This window comes from Microtus ochrogaster, unplaced genomic scaffold, assembly GCF_000317375.1.
Source record: "Microtus ochrogaster isolate Prairie Vole_2 unplaced genomic scaffold, MicOch1.0 UNK70, whole genome shotgun sequence".
In the NCBI taxonomy this organism is placed as follows: Eukaryota; Metazoa; Chordata; class Mammalia; order Rodentia; family Cricetidae; genus Microtus; species Microtus ochrogaster.
The window spans coordinates 966020-976802 of record NW_004949168.1 but is presented as its reverse complement, the minus strand read 5'-3'; positions in this window follow the sequence as shown (position 1 = coordinate 976802).

Sequence of the window (10783 nt, the reverse complement as noted above, 5' to 3'; positions counted from 1 at the left end):
AAGCCGAGGGAGAGGACACACTTCCGCACACTGGCTAGGCTAAGCCGAGGGAGAGGACACACTTCCGCACACTGGCTAGGCTAAGCCGAGGGAGATGCAGAAGGCTTCTCTGATCTCCCCTGAAGGAGGTCATATTTTCTGACTGACTTTGAAGCAGGCCATGAGACTATCCAGAGAGAACTGAATTCTTGCTTCCTGGAAGAAAGAAACATCCTTGTCTCCAAAGCCTGAAAGACTGGGAGGCATCTGAATAGAAGTTCTTGCTAAGTTTTCCCCGGGCTGTCACCACTTGGTCACACCCTGTTTGGCCCGTCATAGTCCCCTGACTGTCCATTCCTCAAGAGGCTAAAATAACATATCATTGTTGCCAAATTATGGAGGATTTACCATTTTCAGGCTCTTCACTTGTTAATTTGTTTACTGTCACAGGACTTTGGCTCTGAACTCAAGAGCCCTAGGAAATTCTTTTCTAGGTTTTTGAAAGGGACAGTAAAATGTATGACTATGCATAACAGATATACACAAGAAGCTGACCACACTGATTGCCTGGGGTAGAAGGGACAACAGTGTCACACCTAGGGACTGTGTATCTTTTGAATCTGCACTACACTACACATAGTATATATTCCGAACAGTGGGGACAGGGAACCAAGAGTCCTTTGGAGCCTTCTGCTTTGCAGTCTGGCAACACGTGAGACCCATGAGTATGTGAGTTTCTTCTGAGACAAGTGGCCGGTGCCATCAGTGGTCAGAACCACCCTGCAAATTCACTCGGTAAGCTGAGGTAGGATCACAAGCTCATAGAAGCCACAAAGTGAGATCTATTAAAAACCTGAACTAAATCTAACCAGGCTTGTTGGGGATTAACCATTTAAAAAAAAAAGGTATATTTCAAATGTATAACAAAAGCTATAAGCTGCTTGTGGCTCATTTTTCAAGTGCTAGCCTTCCACGGGTCAATAAGCAATAAGCCAGCGCTGGTCTTTCAGTGGTGAAGCCCCAGAAAGTGCTTGTCACTAGCAGCAAGGCTCAAGATGAACCAGTGCCAGGGGCTTTACATTGATCCCGACGCTAAAGGGTAAACCGATGACAGCAAGCACACTTAGCTATTCCTTCCTGGCCCAAAGCTAACAGACTAAAAGGTAAACCCATGGCAATAAATATAGCTGTTATTCCTATCTTAAGCACTTCCTGAAGTTTACGTCACACAAAGTAACTCTTAGCTGCCCACAAGCTTAAACCAAGTAATATCAAGATAAAATACTTCTGTTCTGTTTGGGTCTGAAAGGGTGGAGCACTGCTTTCAGGGTCAAGGCAGGTGCATATCACCCAGGGGCATGTGATGTCATAAATAGGCAACAAGGACAAAGGCCTAGGTCCAGGGCTGGTGCTTTCCTTCCCATCATGCCCCACTTGTCCTCCTAGGTGTCACCATTTACCTCAACTCTCTTCAGACTGTGGTTTTCTATTTTTTCTTCTTCTGGGTCCTCTCCCTAACACCCAAGGCACTATCCCTCTCTCCCTAATGCTAATGGATGGCGTTGACAGAGGTTTCTGTCCCACCAGGTCCCACAGCCGTTTAATCCCAAATAAACACACAGAAGTCTACATTAATTATAAACTGATGGGCCTAGTATATCAGGCTTTTCTTATTAATTAATTCTTACATATTAAACCAGCCCATTATTCTTGTCTATGCTAACCACGTGGCTTGGTACTGTTTTCAGTGAGGCAGTCACATCTTGCTTTCTCTGCCAATGGGTCATGACTGGGAACTGCGTCCTCTTCCCAGAATTCTCCTGTTCTCATTGTCCCACCTATACTTCCTGCCTGGCTACTGGCCAATCAGCATTTTATTAAAAATAATACAAGTGACAGGGTACAGACCATTGTCCCACAGCAGGATGGTCCTCCAGTTCCCTTCTGAGTCTGCATTTAAACTCTATCAACGAGACCAGGGATTTGCAAAGGGGACTCCACCTCGGGTGACAGTAGTTGTGATACTAAATTAAAAAAGTGTTTGTCCTCAAATTGGGAGACAAAATAAACTAGTTTACTGCAGGGTGAGAAGTGTCCCAGGACACTGGCAAGGCAGAGACGACTGTGTTCTGGATGCGACAAGACAGGGCTGCCTAGAAGCTAGGCTGGAGGGTGGGCGCAGAGATGCTATTTCAGGGGACCTGGAGCAGCCCTCTCAGGCAGGCATGCACAGCAGCACTTTGGTTTCCGACAAGGTATTTGGTTAAAAGCAGTACTCAAGAAAATTTGAAGAATTCAGAAAGGGAATTGATTGCACCTGGTAAGAGTCAAGGGTCTAACATTACTAGTTAAGGACTTTTAAGTGCTCATTGCTCTCCTTTATGACCCGCTCCATCATTAAAGCAGTTGTGGCTAACACGTGTGCTGGCAGGAGACAGAAAATGCGTATTATTTTTAGCAAGTTCTAGAACAAGCGGTAGATTCTCCCTGGACTCCGCTGGCAGATTTGCTTTCCGGCTCCAGGAAGCCCAATTTATTTAAATTGTCATCCCTGTCAATTTCAATGGGGAAATGGACATTTTGACATCCTCTAATGGTGATGTGGTGGGTGAACAAAATCCCAAGGTGGCACACAACTTGGGCCAAACTCAAAGTTCCAGGACTTTTTTTTTTCTTTCAAAAATTACCAAGCGAGGACAAAATTCCAGCTCAGCAACTGAGGACACCTCACTTCCCGGGAAGGCACTTCTGCTTTTCGAGCCGCTAGTAGCTCGTTACCTGTCGCCCTTAGTGTGTCCAGTGGGAAAGAATGTATTTAGGATAGCATAATTTCCACTGCTTGTGGTGAACATGCATATAATTATAATTTTCACATTCTCTCCAGTTCGAAAGATTTTTAACTGAATGTAAATTTTAAATCTCACGTCGCTGCAGATAGTAATAGTTTCTTTGGAAGGGAACTCTTACAGCATTATGTATTTTAAAATCCTTATGGCCTGAGGATTGGCAGGTGCCATTTTCTTTTAAATACACATACAAAGTCCTAAAGCAAAATGGGACTGTCCTTAAACAGAGTGGAGAAGGGTAAACCAGGCTTTCCCTTCCCACACTCATTCATGGCTCCTGGACAAGCACCTGAATGGCATTGTTCTGGAGGGCACTTCTGTCACAAACTGCTGTTCCACGAGCGGGTGGGACTTTAGATTCTGTTCCTGTGGTTAATTTGTCTATCTTTACTTCAGGAATTCGGAATCTTAATGCCATCATAATTTTATAACACATTAATATAACCACGTCCCGCCCATCACCATACGACTTCTCTATGGGGTTCTTCTAGCTTTTCTTCACCTTTATTCTTCATGGAATTGACAGGTCTCATAAAAATAAAACTGGCATTTTGACTGGAATTGCACTAAATGAATCAGCTAAGGAAAACTAAAATCTTTATAATAGTGTGTCCAACTATAAATATGAGAATCTTTATAAAATCTTTACAATAGTGTGTCTATAAATATGAGAATTTCCAATTATGTTCTTACAGTTTTCCACTAAAATTTTATTATTTTCAGCATGTAGTCCTTATATTTTGACCATATTTAGTCTTTGACAGATTTTCTATTACAAATGCTGTGTGTTTTTTGGTGAGTTTTTAAAAAGATGTTTATAAGAACATACAGAAATATATCTGAATTTTGGTGCTGATCTTACAGACGAGTGCATTTTATTTTACAGATACATAAATTCTTTTGACTGTTTATGTAGACAACTATACATGCACAATTGAACTTTACTTAATACTTCCTAAATATGGTGGGATTGTTTTTATTCATTTTATGTGTCTGTGTGTGTGCTTGAGTGTCTATATGTGCACCACAAGCATGCAGTGCTCAGGGAGGTCAGAAGAGGGTGTTGGATGCCCTGGAGCTAGAGTTACAGGTTGTTGTGAACTATTAATGTCTTGAAGAGATGCATGTTCTTTTAACTGCAGAATCATCTCTCCAACCTAAATACTATTTTTATTTTTTTGTCATATTTTACTCAGTCCAAACTTCAGTACAATGTTGAGAGGCAATAATAAAAGGTTTTGTAATTTTATTCTTGATTTTAAAGGAAATACTTTGTTTTCCTATTAAAAATAACATTTGTCAGGGCTGATCAAATAATTCAGAGGATAAAGCATATACTATGTAAGCATGAAGATCCATTGCTGTAGGAGCTCCTTCCGCTCCTTCAGCCAATAGCCTTTAAGATACCAGCCCATGCCGGGCGGCGGTGGCGCACGCCTTTAATCCCAGCACTCGGGAGGCAGAGGCAGGTGGATCTCTGTGAGTTCGAGACCAGCCTGGTCTACAGAGCTAGTTCCAGGACAGGCTCCAAAGCCACAGAGAAACCCTGTCTCGAAAAACCAAAAAAAAAAAAAAAACAAAAAACAAAAAACAAAAAAACAAAAAAAACAGCCCACTTGGACATGGTCTCTTTTGCTTTAAAAAGCAGCGTAGCCATGCTCTTGCTCTCTTGCTTCCAGCTCTGCTTCTGGCTACTAGACTCCTTTCCTGGTTGTGCAGAGGGCTGTTGTCTAGGATGGTGATCTGTAAGTTTTTCCCTTTAAATAAATAACCCTTTTATTAATCATAATTCCAAACTGCTGTGGGATTGTTTTGTGACTTATGCCTTCAGTTCATGTTTAGAACCCTAGTGATCACATAGAAGTTGGGTGTAACCACACAGCTGGGAGTAGGGGATGTTGTACCAGGCTTCTTACTTTTTTTTACTTCTGCTTCTCTATGGCTGGCTAGCAGCTGCCTGACTTCTGGCCCCAAGCATGTCCCTTGGTCTCTCCTCTCTTCTTCTGTTCTCTTTTTGAGCCTAGATTTCTCCTATTTATTCTCTCTGCCAGTCTAACCTATCCTTTCTCTGCCTAGCTATTGGCTGTTTAGCTCTTTATTAGACCAATCAGGTGCCTTAGGCAGGCAAGAGGAAACAAAAGCAACACACCTTTACACAGTTAAAGTAATATTATGGAGCATAAACAAATGTAACGTACCTTTACATAGTAAAATTAATATTTGACAACAGGATGAGGTCGGAGGATCCCAGGTTTTTGCTGCCAGGCGACCACCCAGCCTAGCTGAACTGGTGAGTGACACTTCTGTGATGTCTGCTGTGACACCCTTTACAGCTCCCATTTTACTAATCCGTGGTTTGCTCTCCTTTTCTCCTTTGTTGGTTTGGATAGGAGTTTGTCAGTATCTTTTAAAATACCCTTTTGTTGGATTCCATTTATGACTTACTCTCTATTTCTTAAGTTTCTGCTCTGATCTTTCACCAGCTTCTGCTTTGGGGCTTGGATTGCTCTTATTTTTCTAAGACCTTCAGGTGCATTATTAGGTTATCAGAGATCTGAAATTTTTAAAGTCAACAGTTACAGCAATAAACTTTCCACTTAGAACTCCCTAGCTACATCCCAAAGGTTCTGATAAATTATACTATCATTTTCATTTGATTATATGACCCTTTAAATTTTCTGTGTTGCCACCAATGACTGCCAATTCTAGGTACCCCTGTCTCCCAAATATTTGTAGACTCTATGATCTGTATTGGCAATTTCTCATTTATTTTTAGTTTATCCCATCAAGATATGGTAAGATAAAAATCATTATTTTGTTTCTTTTGTGCTAATTATGGCCTTGTTGAAAACAAATCTCAGCATAATAAAGATCAGATATGACAAACCCACAGGTAACATTATCTTTTTTTCTTTTATTACTTTATAAATAATACCAATCAAAATCCTCACTTCTTCCCCTCCTCCCTCTTCCCTCTCAGTCCCCCACATATCTTCTCCCCAACCCCTCCAGTCCTAAGAGAGGGCAGGGTACCCTGCTCTGTGGAAAGTCCAAGGCCCTTCCCCTACATCCAGGCTTAGGAAGGTATGCATCCAAATAGACTAGGATCCCAAAAAGCCAGTACATGCAGTAGAGACAAATCCCAGTGCCATTATCATTGGCCCCTCAGTCTGCCCCAATTGTCAATCACATTCAGAGGGTCCAGTTTGATCCCATGCTCATTCAGTCCCAGTCCAACTGAATTTGGTGAGCTCCCATTAGCTCAAGCACACTGTCTCAGTGAGTGAACCAGACCCTCATGGTCCTGACTTCCTTGTTCATATTCTCCCTCCTTCTGCTCTTCAAGTGGACCTTGGGAGCTCAGTTCAGTGCTCCAATATGGGTCCTGCTAACATTATCCTAAATGGAAAAAACCTCAAAGCAATCCCATTAAAATCAGAAATGAGACAGGGGTATCCACTAACCCCACTCCTTTTCAATATAGTGCTTAAAACACTAGCTAGAACAATAAAGGCAAGAAAAAAATAAAGAGCTACAAGTAAGAAAATGAGAAGTAAAGGGAGCCCTCTTTCAGATGAATGGTATTACACATAAGAGATTTTAAACATTCCACCAGAGGACTTCGGGAAACAACTACTTCAGCAAAGTGGCAGGACACAAAGTCAACTTACAAAAGGCAGCCGACTCTCTGTCACACTGCCATAGACAACAGCGTCTAGGGAAATGAAACATCTAGAAACAAACCTAACTCAGGAGGTGGAAAACCTCTATAATCTGAAGAAAGAGAAGCACACTAGTAAATCTAAAGACCTGGATTAGTACAATTAATATGAAAATGATTTTACCAAAAGCAAATACAGATTCACTGCAATACAAATCAAAATCCCTGCAACAAAAATAAGCTGGAAACTCACATAAAACCACAAAAGACCTGATGGCCAAAGCAATCCTGAGCAAAAATAACAATGGGATTACCATTCCAGACCTCAAGATGTAGTACCATGCCGGAGTAATACAAACAGTATTGTGTCCATAGAAAATTACATGTAGACCAATGGAACAAAATAGAAGACCTGCACATGTGAGTATGAGTAACTACAGCCATTGAATATTAGAAAAGATTCCAAAAACATACAGAGACAGCATCTTCACCATATGGTACTGGGAAAACTGGAGTTAGATCAGCATCTATAACCGTGCATAAAAAGTAACTTCAAGTGTATCAAAGACCTAAATATGAAACCGTATCCTGCTGGAAGAAAACAGACAGTGCCCTACAGTGTAAGAAGGGATTTTCTGAATAGGACTCCATTTGCTCAGGAATCAAAACCATAATTTGAAATTGGCTGTGGATTTGAACAGAGGGTTTTCAAAAGAAATAAATATGGCTAAGAAACATCTTTAAAAATGTTCATCATCCTTAGAATTAGAGAAATGCAACCTAAAATAACTTTGGAACCTCATCTCACCCCAGCCAGAATGACTTAGATCAAGAAAGCCAACAACAAATGGGGATGAGAGTGACCCTGCAAACAGCTGCGGTCACCCTGGAATCACTGTGGGGACTTCTGGGAAAGCAAAACTCAATGACTGTGTGACACAGCTATAGTCCTCCTCGGCAGATGCCCAAAGGACTCAGTAGCCCCACTGACAAATACCTGCTCAGCCATGCCCATGACCAGCATCACGGTGAGGTATCTGTAAAGGTGCAGAAGCAACACACACATCTTTGCAGAAACCAAGAGCTATGTCATTGGACGTAAGACTTCCTTAGCAGGAGGGAAGTCATGTCTGTGCTGTAAAAAAATCCTATCTGCCCTTGTCTAGAGTCTTAGAGGAGACTCAATTACTGCCACTTTACTGGACCAATATACTAAGTACATTCTAAATACTTCCTTATACTCACAGAAAAATGTAGGTGTCATTTCTCATCAAAGCAGCTACTTTTTGAAGCAGGAGACCATTGTGAAGGTCACAGCAAGTCAAAATAGAGGACAACTGACCAAGAGATGCCCAGCCCACTGAGTATATCTGCAATACAGTCCCTGTGCCCAAGGTTCTGGAACATTCTGGAAGGGGGTTCAGAAAAGATTTAAAGAGTCAGAGGATCAGGAAGTCTCCCAGGGGATTATTCCTTCTATGACTGGGAATCTACACCCATGAAATCTCACCAACATGTCTACCTAAACAAGGCCTGAATAATTCCAAAACCAGGTGACAGTCTAACATAGATGGGGTAAATCTCACAAGGCTCCACCCCTGGATGGGGAGCTACACGCAATTAACGCCTGCTGAGAGAGGGAGAATGTGTCTTGGTGCTGAGTGCCAATAGGTTATCTGATAGAAACATAGATATGCAGGCATCACAGAAAGCCTGCAGCAGGCTGTCTTTATGTTTATTCATTTGTATGCATATGTGATAACAATAGTAAAGAGGCCTTGAATGTAGGGCGGGCTGTGGACATGAGAGGAATGGGAGGCATGTCTTATTTTGATTAAGTGAAAAAGACAAAACAATGCTGGTTTCAATCACACACAAAAAATAACTGCTTTCACTACAGCAGTTCATCTCAAACACCTATGCTTTAACAGATACTGTTCACATTTCTTTCTTGACTTTGTTTCAATTTTTTTATACTTTTTATGGCTGGGATCTCTCTTTAAAGTAATTTCAGACTTCCCTTTAGGTTGTTTTTTTCCACAAGAGATGAATCATCCTCTTTGCCTACAGCACCTTTTTCTGGAAAAAAGTCCACACACTATAAAATGTGCCTTTTAGTAGCGTGTACACCAAGTGCACCATTTAGTGGTTACTTAAAAATCATCACTACTAACTGAAGAATGTTTCTATAATAATAAAAAAAAGGCTTACATCTAGTGACCCATTACACCTATGGTCCCAGGTAACAACTAATCTATTCTTTATGGATGTTTTTTCTGGAAATTCTCTGTGTAAGTTGAACCATACAACATATGGCTTCTATGTTGCAGTGTGCACCAGCATTTTATATATATATATATATATATATATATATATATATATATGATGCAGTGTGAACCAGCATTATATAATATTAATATATATTATAAATATAAAACATTGCATTGTATGATTATGCATTTTATTTATGAGTTGATGAACATCTGCTTTCTATTTTACTGTATTATTTTTATTTTACTGTAAGCACATATTCAAATATCTATGGGGAATTATGGTTGATCCTATTAGCCAAAAGAATGGACTTGTTGAACTATATGGTAGCTGTGTAAGTTGTTTTTGTTTTGTTTTTTTTTTTTTTTTTTTTTTGGTTTTTTGAGACAGGGTTTCTCTGTGGCTTTGGAGCCTGTCTTGAAACTTGCTCTGTAGACCAGGCTGGCTTTGAACTCACAGAGATCCACCTGCCTCTGCCTCCCAAGTGCTGGGATTAAAGTGTGCCACCACCGCCTGGGTTGTATAAATTTTTAAGAAACCATCAAATAGGTTTCCATGTCAACTGCACCACTTCAAATTCTACCAACAATATACGAGTCCTGATTTTTCTCATACTCTCGGTTTCTCCCCTTTTGGGTAACAAGCACCTTCTAAGTATTTTGTACATTTTTGCAGTTTTCACTTGCATTTGCTCAGTTAATGGTGTTGTCTTTTCATGCACTTTGACCATCTGTAATTCTTTTCTGAAGAAATATCCATCCTTGGCTTCCTTTAAATTTCTGTTTATTGCTGAGTTTTGAGAGTTCTGCACATACTCTGAATGCTACTCTTATCAGGTAAATGATTTGTGAGTATTTCTTCACATTCTATGGGTTTTCAGTCTTTTAATATACAATGATGATTTTCTTTGCATTTAAACTGGGAATTTACCAAGTTTTTCCTTTGTTGTGTTTTTGGTGTCAATTTAAGATTGTTGCCTTATCTCAAGGCATGGATATTTACCTTTTTTGGTTTCCATTTTTAATTTATTTTTTAAAAATAATCTTTTCTCATTTTATATATCAATCCCAGTTCCCTCTCTCTCCTCTCCTTGTTCAAATTGTCTTGAGCAAGGCGCTGGTCATCCCTCACTAAGGAAGGCAGAGCCCTGTTGACTGGAACGGCCTTCCCTAACCCAGTAACTCAATGTAACTACTAGGATTAAGTTTCAGCATGAATTTGAAGGAGACACCAAGAGTTTTCTTTATGTCCATGTCTGGCTGTCCTAGGACTGCTTGTGGAAGATTCTTTTGCCTACTCAGGGATTTGGACATTCTTGTGGAAAGCCACTCCAAGGATGCATTTCTGGATTCCCTCTGGTGCGTGTCCATCTCCCCTCATGCTGAAGAGAATTTTTACTAATTCATGCAGCGGTTTATCATCTCCACAGTGAACTACTCAACATCAGGAGCTGTCTTCATTTTAGTATATTCGAAACCCAACATCAGGCAGATGCTTAAGAGCATGCTCACTTGAGATTATCCAGGATAAGGATGGTGATTGGTCCTTTCATCTACACTTCTGAGGAGGATCTGAGACTCTGTCTCTCTACTGGCAACAGTAACTATTGATGCTGACACCTACTAAGCATAGGAAGTGGAACCTTACAGTAGAGTGGGTAAGTCATGAACCCAAACAGTTACAACCAAAAGCAGTAAGTATATGTGGTCACATGTACCTTTACGGGTACATGCTTCAAATCCCAGTGCTCAGGAGAGTAAGGAGAGTAATTCTAAAATGGAGAGGCTTTTGTTAAGGCTCTACAGTTCATGTCTAAGGCATGAACTGTAGATGACCCCTCTTCTCTGTTTTGAGAACCTGGCCAGTTCTCAGGATCTAGAACGGGGAGTGTTTTTGTTTTAATTAAGATAGAGACCTGTTGATGAGCTTCGCATCCTTGACATCTGGCCAATGTCTGGGAGTGGATGCGCATACTGGACCAGGTGTTTGGATGATTGCTGATGACTGGGCAATGAGCCCCCCTTGT